Raw genomic sequence first — 13,953 nt, forward strand, 5'->3', positions numbered from 1 at the left:
ATCCTCTGAGTGAAGAATTTCTTCCTTATATCTCATCTAAACCTACCCTCTTTTAATTTAAAGCCATTCCCCCTTGTCCTATCACTACACTCACTGACAATGAGTCCCTCCCCAGCTTTCCTGCAGCACCTTTCAGGCACTGGCAGGCCGCTGTGAGGTCTCCCGGGTCCTTCTCTTCCCCGGGCTGAAGAACCCCGACTCCCTCAGCCTGGCTCCACAGCAGAAGTGCTGCAGCTCCTTCATCATCCTTGTGGCCCCTCTGGCCCCGCTCGCAACAACTCCGTGCCCTACTGGTGCTGGGACCCCAGAGCTGAACGGGCAACAGGGCTGAGGCGGGGAGGAGATAGCAGCCCACGTAATGGCCGCTCGTGCGCCAGCCGCCATGCCGGCGGCCCGGCCCTGCTCGCAGGCAGCTTCCCGCCATTTGAACCGGCCGTGTGCCACGGGAGCCCCACGGCCTGCTCGCGCGGCTCGCCTTAGGAGGAGGCCGGGCAGGGGGCGGCGGAGTCAGCAGTGGCCCCTGGTGGCTCTGTGGAGGCGCTGAGATGCAGTGCAGGTCGACAGGGAGGCAGCAGCACCGCAGGGTCCCCCAGGTAGGTACAGCCATCTTAGCTGGCACCCGGTGTCTGTCTCGGTGCGGATCCAGTCAGTGAAACGGGCCCTGAGGTCTCACTTCAGTTTATATCGCTTAGAATACAGGAATTGGTACCAAACCTGAAGTGTTTCAGAGGCAGTACCTCCTTCAAAAACAAGAATACAAAATATTTTCCCAGCAACAATTTATAGTTTTTATATTTTTCATTAAAAAATGAATGCTCTAGTATTGATTCTGCACTGTGGTGCTTGTCAGATCACTTTGCATTTTTTATTGGAGACTTTAATCTCTACCCAGTACCAACAGCCATACAATATTATTTTGCGCGCTCCTCTTTGAACCTACAGCACTGAAAATTAAAGTGCAAATATGCATGCGAACCACCCAAAAGTCATAATAAGATTATATGAGTGCCTGAAACCACACAGCAGAAACAATGGGGTTGCACAATTCCTCCACGGCGGCAATGCTGAATTTTAATGAGGGATAGTTGGTACATGCTGATACTCCTATAGCTACCCTGGAGTCAGAGTGGTGATTTAAGATGCCAGTGACAGTGTGTAGGTGAGTCTTAGCTGTAGCATGCCTTGGGGAGTGGAGCACGATATAGCAGGCTGAGAAAATGCCAGGGAAATAAACAGGTTAAATTAGAAGGAGAAATAGGAATGGTCGGAGGAAGAATCGCTTAAAATTGCCAATCACCAGTGCTGCTTACACTGTCTGTTGAGCTCGTATTGGAGAGAATATGGCACTGTAAGCTGATAGAGTAATATGAATAATCCAAATACAGAACATATGCTGTCATGAATCAAAAATGTCATGCTTCAGGGTTTAAAGTGATCTCTTAAATATCAGGGATTAAGAGGGGAATTTAGTGATGTGGTGTTACCTCTCTCCCATGCCAGAGTTTTTGCCTTCTGGAGCTGCTAATACTGCTAACCTAGGTACACCTGGGAGCCACTTGGGAAACATTAGCAGTAGGTGTACCTTTCAGAGATGTGCTTCTCAGGCACGGAGATATCCCTCTGGTTTGCAGCTAATCTAACAATAAGCATCGCTCAGAGCGAGTTTCTTTTTAAACCTACTGTTCCCATTGCACGGCACAAGGTCCGCATCTCCTGTCGGACTCTTAGTCTCTTGTATGTGTTTGTAAGACTGCACATGTGCTTTTCATTTCAAAACACTTAAAATAATCTGAAAGGTGTGTTGGGGCCTGCGAGGGTGTGTTTGTGTAGCATGATGCCAAGGAGATGTACAACACGGCCAGGGATATGGGAGGACAGTGGCCTGGGATGTGGAGGACAGCGGGAGGCAACCCTGCCCTGCTTGTGCTTGAGTGTGAGCTATCACAAGAACTACAACAGAGATTTGTCTTCTAGGGAACCTGCTGATGCCTTACAAGTGAGAGGTTTGGCCCAAACCAGCAGGGGTGCTGGGTGGGCAGCCAGAAGGCTGAGGCAGCGAGGAGAAGCAGTGTTATTTTACAGCATAGACTGGGTTAGTGCTCTGTGAAAGTGATAAACACTTTGTGAAAACTTTCCAGCAATTGCTGATATACTGTTACAGGGTCTCTCATGACCCACCTATTGTTGGGGAGTTCTGATTTTTGTAAAGAAGCATATTTTTAAAAAATGGAGTGCATGGCCAGGACTAAACAAACTGTTTCATGCAGTCCACAGGAAACAAGCATTGAATGGCAGGTGATATTCAAATCCCACTGCACCTGTGAGTCAACGCTGCTACTGTCAGCTTCTTGGTCATTATCTGGTTTTAGGGTTTTGCTTAGAGGTCTTGCTCACAAGCCACTGTTTGGCACTCTCTAAACACAGAATAACTGGTATCAGCTGGTTTGTAAGTAAACACTGAGAGTGAGTGGTGAGGTAGAGTTGAAATTGCATCTGGTCACAAGCTTTTTTTTTTTGTCTTTCCCTATTTTTTTTCTTGAATATCTCTGGAGGATATAAGGCCCTTGTTTGTCAGCCTTGGGTATTTGCCTTATTCATTCAAGGGATGGAGAAAAGGTGAATTACACGAATTAAAGTTTGGGTGTGTTTTACTTCTCCCTGCAACTTTGGAGCATGTCTATCCTCTATGACATGAAATAGCTTGAGTAAGAGGAACCCTTTTCACTTGTTTCAGATTTGGGGCAGGGTTTGTTTCATTTTGAAATTATTATCCTGGCAGAAACTTTCAGGGAAAAAAAATCTTTTGGCTCATTTTACTCAGCCATTGAGTGATATAGATAATTATGTGTTGTAATTTTGCTTATTACTGGAAACTCTCTTACTGTGACTTTGTGTTTGGGCTTATAGCCTGTCTTGTAGTGCAGAAGAAGGAAGTCTTTTCACCAATAGCCAATTTTTTTTCTTTTTCCATCTCTCCAAACTCCTTATGCACAGATCTTAGACAGAGACTTGGCCACAGTACACACTTCTATAATTCTCTCAATTACAGAAAACATTTGCACAGAATTATCATTAGTACATAATATTTTGCCTGGAATAATAGCTCAGTTTTACATGGGAATTTAATTTTATTAATACCCGGTTATGGCATCTCAGCCCTACGTGCTCTCCCTTGATTGCATCTTCTCCAGAGGACAAAAGCTTTAACTTTTTGAGGCAAGGTTGTTTGTTGTTGTTTTTTTTTTTTCTTTCTCCCCCCCCCCCTCCCCCCCCCCCACCATTCGATCCTGTGTGATTCAGTGCTTCACTTCTTGTAATACCATGCCAGAATATGTTTTTTATAGCCCAGAATATGGTATGTGTAGCTGTATTCACCTGTTCTTTCAGAAATACTTTAATGGAAACAACCAAAGTGTCAGCTGGCAGTTCATAGTTGTCCACAGCCAAGTGAACCACGGAAAGCTGGAGTGAAAGCTCCTGCCCCAAAACCTCTACCCAGGAGCTAGCTAAGATCGTACATCCACAACTTAGTCTGCCCCGCAGTTCGGGGGTTTTGCCCAGGGATTGCTGTGCTTAGTTTAGCCAAAAACTGAGAAAAATATTTCTCATCCCAGAGACACTGCCCACTATATGATTTATAGAGCATATTACACTTTGATGAGATGTCCTCTGTGGATGATGCCAGCTCAGTCTGTACAGTGTGCAGACGTTTTTCAGTGATGAAGCATTCATTGAAGCGTCTCTTGGGCTTCCCATGGATAAGACAGGCCAGAATTCCTTAACTCATCGAGCCCAAGTTGGTCATTCCTCCCCGGCCCCACTAACTCAGAAAATGTCAGCTGTTTTCTAGATAGCAAAGGCACATTATCTTCAAATCTACAGCATGATAAACCTAATTTTAAAACTACTTAATCCTTTTTTAAATACTGTTAGGCTATGTCAGGAGGTTGTGTGAAGGTCATTTCTTTTCATGATCTTGAAAGGGAAAACATTTTTTTGGACTTGGTGTTTTTTCTATAGGAGGAACAAAATGAAGCTCTGCTAATCGTGCATCTGGCTTTTCTTGCAGTTTCTGCAGGGTTAGAAGTTGCCTTTCCTGAAGCACATCTTACTATTGAGAAAGGAAGGTATAAGTACTGCCACACCCCTAAATTGATTATTCTTGTAGGATTTGCTCATCCTATCTTGGCTGTTATGAAATGCAATGGGAGCAATTCCAGCTTGAGCACATCACTCCAGAGTCAAGCAGCCCATGATGTCATAAGGAATTCCTTGTCGTAAGGGACGTCTCCCAAGGAGAGCATTTGCTCTGCTGGAAAACAGCCATCCGCCCACATGTGCCTTCCCCACCCAGCTACTCTGTCCAAATAACCAAACCGAAGGGAGTGCTTTGATTAATCGGAGTGAGTAGGAGTGATGCCATGACAATACAATAGTGTGTCTGCTGTAGACTATTCTTGATTTGCATTTGAATGTTTGCAGTCCTACCCAACTGTAGCCAAAGGCAAGGAGTGATAACCTGTCATGTTATATAAAAACAAGTTTGGAAAAAAGTGGAGGAATACAAGATAAATAGCATATGTTCTTTGGGTCTATTCTTTCCAAGCTGTTCCAGTCATTGCACAAGTTGCTGTTTTCTCTTTTTAATGGAGGTTTTGTTTTCATACAGTTTCTATCTGAATAAAAAAATAATTAAATGAGTGAATGAAAGCACAATCTATTGCAATTTGAAAGGAAATATGAAATAAGCGGGGCGTTAGGGCCAGGCCCTTAGCAAACGGACAGGAAAGCGAAAGGATAAGTGGCATCATTCATACAGGAGCTGGACAGAAAGGCTTCTGCTCAGTCGAGGTAGTTGTGCTACCTTAGCTTGTGTCACATGGATGTTCTCTGTCTTTGTTTCTGTGCTGTTATGGCACTGAAAGTTTGATCTGGAAACAGCAGTGAATCATGTCACAGGGCTTGAAAGTTCCCCTCTTCTGCTGAACACATCTTTTGTTCTTCTATAGCTGATTGTCAGTTATTTAAGTTATGCAATAGAATTAACCTACTGATAAAGCCTGTAGTGAAATCTTGTTGGCTCTGTTTAAGCTTGTTTTGTTAGGCTGTTTTAGGAGGCTTTCCCACCATGTGTATTACGTAGCCTCAGAGGCAGAGGACTATCCATCCTATAAATAGGGGAAAAATATAGACTGGAGAAGCCCTTGATAAACGGAGGATGAAATATTCCCATCTCTTAAAATTACCTCCAAGGGTCACGCTCTTTTAGGTAAGTCGAATACCAGGAGGGTATTTGTCAAAGTGGAAAGCATGGAAAGTCTTCACTTCCATCATGAGAATGGGAGCCAAGTCAAACTCACAGGTAAATAGTTGTAGATCCAAATTATTACTGACACATCCCTCTGTTTTGGACTGAGTCCTCTTAACTACAAGCCTAAATATGTGAATTCCTCCTCTCTCAGAATAGAGACCATGGTGCAGTGACAGCCTGAGGACCTCATTCTCTGTACCCGACATGGGCTTTTTCACATTTGGTCCCACTGAACTGAGAGATTTTTCTCTACTGAATCTTTTGCAGTGTGATTTCCTTTACTTACCCTTCCCACACTCCACGAGGTGCCTCATCACTGCTGTCACAGCAGAACAGTGACCAAAGCGGGGACACACAAAGCTGCACTGCTGACAGTCCTGTTTCCTCATATGCAGTTTTATCCTCACTGGGTTATTTCATGATGGCTGGCTGTACTGTAAAGCTGCCTAGTCAACCCTGATCTCTTTGATACCAGGCCTGTGAAATACCAATTAATTCTGATGGCAAGACATGGCCATGTAGCTTGATGCTGGTAGATGTGAATGAGAGCCCAAAATATGAACTTACTCCAGTCATATTTATGCATGTTATCACCATGTTAATACTGCCTGCGATCCAAGCAAATCCCTCCTAAAACACAAGATGTTTTAGTTTAAGCATAGTACTGCATGGACGTGACTTGCTGGCTCCTGGATTAGAGCTAACTTGCTTTTTGCCGGTGCAGAGTGCAAAGCTGAAGGGCTGTAATTGTAGATGAAGTGGAGGTCTGTGTGCTTGTATGCATGTGCATGGACGTGTTAATGTTTAGGATCCCCTGGACCCTTGCGAGATGGAAGCCTGCGAGATGCAAACTTTTTTGTCTGCTGTTTTCAAGTATCAGGTTTACAGTCCTTAGGTCTGAGAAGAAGAGCATGAAAATGCAAGTTATTCTTACCTGCTACAGAGATATGTGGGCACTACATACCTGATTTAGTTAGCTCTGCTGTTGTGGTAGCCCTGCATGGCCATTCCGACTCTAAAAGTCATGTAGGAATTGGGATTCTTGCTTTAGTTTGACCTCCTCCAAAGGAGCTGAGCTAAAACAAAACCCAATCCTTCTGATGCAGTTAGAATTTCATCAGATTTCCATCAAGGCAGCTGTACTAGTCTAAATTTACACTTCAAGCTGTTCTGATGCAACTGAGCTCTGCAGATACCTCGTGTATGTTTAGATAGTTTGAAAGCATAGCCATAGGTGTGGGATTGTCCTGTGCATGAGAAATGGGTGTTGGCTTCAAAATCCACTGTTCCTGGGGCCTTGCCAAGTCAATCCTAATGGAATACCAGGTGTGCGTATGAGCAAATGTATGTGCGTGCGTGTGTTGAGACTTAAAGCTGGAAATAGGGATGGGCAAATAGCTGTTGAAAAGGAATTTTGCTTTTGCTTTGTTCTGAGTGAAACCTCACAAATTGGTTAATTTCCACCACATAACTATCTGAGAATAAAACCACAAACAATTAGGTAATATTTTGATTTTTCCTTTTAAAAATTGTTAACAGCTTTTGGTTTTATAGTGTGGAAGGCAAAGCTATTTTCAAATTTGTAACCATTCCTAGGTACCCTCACCATCCCTTCTTGTAACTGTCAGTGAAATGTATGTGACATCAGATCTGTATTTTCTGCTGGGTCTCCTCTTTGATTGTACCTCTTTTCTGGGGGGAGAAAAGGGTCTCCCTGATGCTTCATCCTGAAGGGGAAGAGCTTGGGAGGCTGACCGTATCCCACCACAGCAGTTAAGGCAGAGCAGTGAATAAACCAGCAGAGCTTCATGACAATTTAAATGCAGCGCATATGTTTTCATAGCAGAGCTTGCTCATTTTCTGGGAATCTGTTGGGCTGTTCCACTCATCCAGATGTTTAATATTGTTAGTGACCTGCAGCTACGTCTCCCAGCACTTTGCTTCTCCTTGCTGTGGAGGAGGCCTCTTCCCAACAGAGGGAGGCAAAAGATTGACAGCAGAGAACTATTGCTTCAGAGGGAAAGATGTGTGTGGGTGTATAATGAGGGGACTTCACAACTAATTCTTGGTTTTTATTCATTTTAAGGGGCATTCAGTTGCTCTAGAGATATCCCATGGAGTATTTAATTTATGGAGAAGTTCAGATGTGCAGGGTTTTGATTTTGGTGACTTTTCATTCCCTGCCCAATGGCAGAAATTGTTTTCATAATCAGCTCTGGGGACTACGCTGTGTCTTGTACCCTGGTTATGTGCACAGCCCGTTTTGAAATATGACTTTTTGTTTTGAAACTGAAATAGTTCCAACTAATAACACCTTCCCTTCAGAGTTTCAGAAGTGACCCACCCACTATTGAATAATAAGGCTCAATAACCGCAGTTTCTCAGATAGTGTGCAGGGAGCTGCCAGTATTGCTTAGGGACTAAATCAGGAAATCACTGGCTGGTGGTATGAAGGAGTCTGTTATCCACATGGGATCATCTACCCTTACAATCTTACATAAGAATGTGGGCTAGAGATCTTCTGTTTTGAAGATGTCCTGCATTAATAACAAAACGATGGTACAGATTTGAAGAACAGAGCAGAACACATCCGTTTCCAGGTAAAGAAAAGCTGTGCTTCGGTCCAGAGTAAGTTAAAATCACACACTTATGTGAAATCCGCAGTAAAGGACATTTATAGTGGAAACATTGACCAACTGTTAACAATAGCCGTGAGGCCAGCTTGGCTGTAACAACAACTGGAAATAGCAGGCAGTAGCGTTACAAGGCCATATAGGCTAGGGCAAGTTCTTTTCCTTAATCTAGCCTGAACATTCAAAGAGAAACTCCCAGAGCGGCTGACTGAGTCTTGTCTTTTTTTCCATTAATTGGCCACGGTTTGGTACTCTGAAGTTAACAGAAATAACTGCTGTGATACTAGCCCAAGCCTAAGCATTGCCAAAAGTCATTTTATTTCAGACCTTTCTGAATTACAGTATAATTTCCTATATTGCTTACCTAAGAGACCAGGAAGTTGGCCATGAGTCTGCTTAGTGAAAGTCTCCTAGCTTTACATGACATAAAACTTCATTTCTTCTATCTCTGGGAAAATGAAGTCAGGGCACTTCCAACTAGGATGAGGATATGGGATGGTAGATTGAGTTTAGAAAGATTCCAGTGATCCAGTTTCCACATTCATGCCCTGGTTGCCAGTGTGAGCTTCCCCTGGAGACTGCACAGCTGGGTAACAAAAAAATCACAGCTCCTGTGGATCTTCTTGCTGTATGCCGCCTCTCCCCTTGCAGGTAGGCACTTCCCTTCCTTTCTCACCAATGTGCAGATGAAGAGGCAGAGACGAGATATGGGGAAAACAGTGTGATGACATGTAAATCTCACATGGTAGGATAATTTGAACCTTAAACAGGGATCCACGGTTCAGATCTTTTTTGTGTTCTGGCTCTGTGGTGTGTGATGCTGCAGGAGACGCGTGGTCCCACTCCTGTACAAGCCACAAGCTCTTGAAGATGAGGTTGTTTTCTGCTCGGTGGCTCCCCAGTAAAATGTATCTTAGAGCTACAGCAAACAGACAACTAGCAATAGCACTCATGTTCTCTGATGATGTTGATAAGACCTGGAACGTCAACTTTTCAGGATGATCCAGATTAGTATTCTTCATGACAATTTAAATGCAGTGCATATGTTTTCATAGCAGAGCTTGCTCATTTTCTGGGAATCTGTTGGGCTGTTCCACTTATCCAGATGTTTAATATTGTTAGTGACCTGCAGCTAAGTCTCCCAGACAATTCTAGCAAGACCTGTTCATCTTGTTTCCACAAGATTATGAAATGCTGTGTAGTAGGTGCCATTCCAAGGGCCAAATTCAGAGGTGAATATAACTGAGTTTAAGCAAGTTGAATTTCAGAGGCAGTCTTGCTTAGTGCAGTCTACTGATTTACTTGTTGAACATATAATTGAAAGATCTTCATGTGTACTCTCTAAAGTCCTGCACTTATTAACTTAGACTCTTTTGGATTCACTGGGCCAAATAAAAAGATGTTGTATATGTTATATTCATCCATTCCATTAATTTCCACTTCCCGCAGATATTCTGTACCAAAGCTTCAAAGATACAAGATGTACTATCCTCTCCCCTAAAATAATTTGTAGTTCATTTTGGTTTTATGCAACAATTTAAATTCCCTTAGATGTTGGCATAGTGCTTAGCTATAAAAGAGTTAAGATAAACATTGTCTGAAAGTAATGATGCTAGCGCAATGCGAAGCTTATTATTACAGTGATGTAGTCAATTCATTATTACTTCAGCAAGGAATCCTTGATTTAAGAGACAGCTTGATCAAACAGATTAAATGCTACATCTCATCCACCTGTCCTCCCACACTGTCTCTTTCCATCAAGAAGAAGTTAAGCCTCTGCAACTGAAATGAGTTTAGGAGTAAAATAGTACAAGTGTTATGTAAAAGGCAAAAATGAGAGAAGTTCAGATGGCTTGTATTGCAAAATACTTGAATGTTACATCAAATACTTGGATCTTGAGTGTTCTTTTGATTAAAAAAAAAAAAGAATTGAAAAGCTAATGATATGAAATTTATATTTTTTAGAAAAAAGCTGCTTAAATTTTCAAACTTGCATCCTGATTTTGCATCTTCTCATTGTTGCTTGGTGATTCTGAGTGGTATAAACACGTGATTCTCAACAGCAGCTCAACCCTGAGATTCAAGACCTTTTAATTTGGATACACAGGGCACCACAACATTTAGGACTAGGAATGTTGTCTGTGCTTCTTAAAAGCAGAGCACTGTATTTAATAATGGATGAAAGATCTCTCTCTAAAGAAGGTAATTCTTCTGTTGTGGAGAGAAATCAGCAAGCACATACACATTTATCTGAAAGTTAACCTTCAAATCAGTAGTAATGTTCCTAATCTCATGTATAAAGTTAAATATCTGTATGTTTTAATACTTACTAGTATAAGATAGCTGCTTTTTTCAGTAGGAGTGTTCCTACTTATGCCCATAACATTTCTTTTATTTTATATTCTTTGTTTTTTCTATCAATAATGTCAAGGTACAGAAAATGGTATATACCTCATGAAAATATTTTTTACATTGTGCCTTCTCCAAACTATTGGTAAGTTTCAGGACTGAAATGGAGGCTGAAATTTAAAATTCTCAAAATCAAACTACCTTGACTTGTAGTGAGAGTCTGATAGTGAGGTGTCTGATTTACCTTGTCTCCGGCAGAGTAAAAGTAAAAGTCAGCTTGTTTTCAGAAAGAAATCAGGAACATCAATTGATAAATATAGTGTAATATGGACTACAAGACATGGGAGTCTTGGTTGCATATTTGGATTATATAACATACATGCATATACACACATTATGTATGCATGCATGCATTAGGATTATTCTCTGAGTAAAGTCATCCAAAGTCACAAAATAAACACCATGTTTTTCAGGTCAACACTTTGTTGCACAAGCATCAGCGGTTTAGGTACCTCCCATAGGCTTTCACTGTAAGATACAAGAGTAGATGGAAATGACTTGATTCTGGTCTTTCCAGCTACTGCGCTTGAAAGCAAGCCAGAAATATTGAGAAAAGAGAATTATTTTGGGCATTTCAACTTCTTGCCAGAGTCAGCAAGATGAATAGATATAGGAATTTGAAATAAAAGCAAGACAAGTTTAAGTCTTCTGACTGTGCAGTTCAGTTTCAAGTTTAGGGCACAGATTTAAAAAATGCTGTTGCCTGAACTCTTATGCCCCGGTCCCCAGAAGGCAGCTGCTCTCTGCATTGCAACCCCCCCCCAAAAAAAGAAAAAAAGTTATAAAGAATCGAACTGGAAGTAGTTTACTCCTTCAGATCCTTTACTATCCAGGTTGTTCTGGTAGTAGGATTGTCATTCAGGTGCTATATGAGTGCTGAGTCTTTTTACATGCAAGAAAAGTAATAGCTGGAAGGAATTCACACAGCTCTAAAAGGTATTTGATGTTGAAATCTGTCAGCTCCATCCAACTGGGCTAAATACAGACGAGAAACCTGAAATGGGATCCAGTGTTCACCCTTAAGAGGTGCAAAATGAAACTTCTGGTCCAAGAAAACATACACAAAGGTGATATGGTATTGCTGTGTTTTCCTACTCTTCTAATCTTGGATCATGCACAGAAGTCTTCACTGGCCCAGATCTCTGCATTTGGGTGTGCAGCTGGAAAAGTAGAGGAGTTAGCTTGAGTAAAAGCAGGCATAATCCAAACCAAGGTCAAAACTGAGATTAGAGAGTGGGCAATTCGTTGTTAGTGGTTTTGAGCACTTCTTAACGTTTTGGCCTGGACATGATTGCAATATTTCTTTAAAAAGCAGGAAGTACAAGATAAACCTCACATGAAAACCTCTTCCTCTGCAATTTCTAACCTAATTTTGTTGACAAACCGTATGTATACATTGCGACTTGGAAATGTCAAAATGTTTATTTTCAGTCAAAATGTTTCAACATTTCAGACTACAAAAATGTTCTGAACTTTTGATTCTGTGGGGAAAAAGCTTTGGGTGTTTAATCTTGATTTGAAATGAAAATCATAATATCCTGAGGTGGAAATCTTGATTTTGGGTGCCTTATTGCACTGCTGTCCCCATCGGTTTGGTGAATGGTCACATGAGAAACGACCAGCTTAAAGGCAGGGCTCAGGCTGACCAAGCAGCTAGCCAGTAACTGATGTTTAAAAGATGCCAAATAGTCTTAAAAAAAAATCTTCATTTGTACAGTTATTCCAAATAATAAATGAGACAAGGCCTGAATCATTTTTCCCCCATGTTTAAACAGAACCTACTCTCTTCCTCCGAGATGGGACAGGTCGTATCCTAACTTGATTGAACTGGATGTGTTTGGATTGAGGGGAAGTCCCCGTTTCCATGCCAGGGTGCTTGGGGGTATTTATAGCAGGCTACCTGCAGAAGCAACCCCGTTGAGCCATAAGCTGAAGGCTGGGGTAAGGAGACAGCGCTGAGGAACCTTCCTTCAGGGTCACTCTGAAGGCCAGCAGGGGCGACAGTGCTACCCTGTCGTCACAGCGGCAGAGATATGCTGTTAATTATGGCCTTCAGATTTAATCCTTCTGGAAGGACATCCTTTTCTTTGTAAGATCCCTTTCCATAAATGACCTGGGTTTTGCATCTTGAGTTCATCATTTGTGGCTGACTTCAAAGAGAAGGAGATGGCACAGTGCGTTTGATAATTCAGGGCACAGGCTGAACAGGGAATGCGGGTGGCTGCCGGGGTGGCACTTTGCTACGGTGCGTTTGCAGCACAGAGGATCTTCAGCAAGCAAACTCTGCTGTGAACATTTAGGAAGGAATGGGCAGGGTGCCAGCAGGGCTTGTGAGTGATACACAAGGTGCACCCTCCGCTTTTGGCTTGATTAATGTGTGCAAGAGATAGAGGCAATCGATTGACATCATGTTAATATTAGCTAATGACCAGCAATGCCTAGCTCAGTGTGTTTGATAGTGGAGACCTGTTAATTCACTTACTCCCAAGGCTTGCTTTAGCAGATGGAAAAGGATTATTTTACCATATTTTCAATGGCAATTCAGGTCTATTTTTATCTATTTTTTGGCTTGTGCGAAGGGAGACTGCCACCTGTTTTTTGCAGGTTGTTTTCAGCACTGCAAGCCAGATTAAAAATTGGCCTAGTCAGTGCTTCATGGAAAATGAATTTGTTGCTCAAGCACAGAATAATGAAAGCATCCAGGGCCAGTGCTGGCGTCCAGCCCTCTGCAGTTGTGTGAACTCTTGCTCCAATGAGCTCTTCTGGGTCATCGGCATCCCTGTTGCTGGGTCGCGACGTCTGCTCCACAGGCTGCTCCTGCCTCCTGGCTATGACAAGTACAGGAGAATGGAGGGGGTTTTGGGGGGCTGCTCTTTGCATGGCGCCATTCAGTGCTGGCTGAAATCTCTGGGAGAATAAGGATGCTTTAGCAGAAAGATCTGGAGCGCCATTATGACTTTTGGGAACACAAAACGTTTTAGGTGGACAGCCTGTAACAGGGAGTTACTTTCAATCTCACTGGGGTTTAGCAACATCTGGTTTTAGAGTTTACCATTCTCCACTCCTTGCATTAATGTGGACTGTCTCTCTGGTACGAATAGCCCGTAGTTTTCCCTACCTACTGCCATGCACACTCCAGCATCTCTGAGGCACTGACAAGTCAGCCCTGGGAGATGTTACATGCGACTCTATTTACAAGCACCTGACTCAGAGCTCATTTTATTTGTCACCAGGAACTCCACCAGAAGAGCTACATCAGAGCTTGGCAGTGATGTTATTTATTCCAGCTTCTGTCAGGGTGGCTTTCTGGTTTTATTTTTTTGTTGTTGTTGTTCTTGGGGTTTTTATTTAGGTTGTTATTTTGTTTTTTTACAATTCAATTGTCAGACTTTCTTGCTTTCTCCATTTGTACTTCTGGACCCACTCAACAAGCATGAGCTCCTGTATACCAGGTCTTTTCAGCCCTCTTCCACTAATTAACTTGTAATTTCATCTTCAATTTTGCTCAATTTGGTACTTATTCTACTGTAAACACCCATTTGTTCCACTGGGTAACACAGCTCTCTGAACATCTGGAAGTCATCATGTGTCATGAATGAC

The 13,953-nt window shown here is 42.4% G+C and overlaps 1 long non-coding RNA gene across 2 annotated transcripts in view; it reads left to right on the forward strand.

Moving 5' to 3' along the window:
* Nucleotides 1–4,238: 4,238 nt before the first annotated feature.
* LOC121066812 overlaps nucleotides 4,239–13,953 on the forward strand; it is a 139,513-nt gene continuing 129,798 nt past the window's right edge. For both annotated transcript variants that reach the window (XR_005817974.1, XR_005817973.1), the window contains exon 1: nucleotides 4,239–4,403. This is a non-coding gene — a long non-coding RNA (uncharacterized LOC121066812). The remainder of the gene's footprint in view (nucleotides 4,404–13,953) is intronic.

The sequence above is a fragment of the Cygnus olor genome, chromosome 3, assembly GCF_009769625.2.
Source record: "Cygnus olor isolate bCygOlo1 chromosome 3, bCygOlo1.pri.v2, whole genome shotgun sequence".
Classification (NCBI taxonomy): domain Eukaryota; kingdom Metazoa; phylum Chordata; class Aves; order Anseriformes; family Anatidae; genus Cygnus; species Cygnus olor.